We start from the raw sequence: 799 nt of genomic DNA, 5'->3' as shown, positions 1-799 counted from the left end.
AAGTAAAGCTCTTTTTATTGTCTGTGGGAGGGAGGGTCTGTATCAGACTTTCTCTCATTTCTCCCCATTTTTACTGCTTAGGTCTCTGACATAAAGAATAAAAATCAATTAACATTATTATTATTATTATTTTATTTTTATTTTTTCGGTACGCGGGCCTCTCACTGCTGTGGCCTCTCCCATTGCGGAGCACAGGCTCCGGACGCGCAGGCTCAGTGGCCATGGCTCATGGGCCCAGCCACTCCGCGGCATGTGGGATCCTCCCGGACCGGGGCACGAACCCGCGTCCCCTGCTTCGGCAGGCGGACTCTCAACCATAGGCGGACTCTCAACCACGCCACCAGGGAAGCCCCAACATTATTATTTTTAAAAAACTTCCAAGGTCACCTCCTTTAATTGAATCGAGCAAGGTCCAATTCGTTCATGTAACTGAGTTTTGTTTTTAACTGTATCCGATTCTTCACATTTTACTAATTTTTCATGGGAGCTAATTTGTCATGAATATGTACTGTATTCATTTCCTGTTACTGCTGTAACAAATTACCACAGATTTACTGGCTTGAAACATCACGTATTATTGTCTTAAAGTTCTGGAGGTTAGAAGACTGACATGGTTCTCAAAAATCAGGGTGTCAGAGGTACGCTCCTCTGTGGAGGCTCTGAGGAGAACAGCAGAGTGGAAACCCTCCTAATTCATGGCACATTGAACAGAGTACTCAGGAGACTATTACCTCAGTAATGGAGTAATTAACTTTCGACTAAAGGCTGTTCCATGTTATCAACTTAAAAAAACATTGAA

This window comes from Lagenorhynchus albirostris, chromosome 13 (assembly GCF_949774975.1).
Source record: "Lagenorhynchus albirostris chromosome 13, mLagAlb1.1, whole genome shotgun sequence".
NCBI classification, from domain to species: Eukaryota; Metazoa; Chordata; class Mammalia; order Artiodactyla; family Delphinidae; genus Lagenorhynchus; species Lagenorhynchus albirostris.
The sequence above is the reverse complement of the archived record's forward strand: the minus strand, read 5'-3'. Positions refer to the sequence as shown.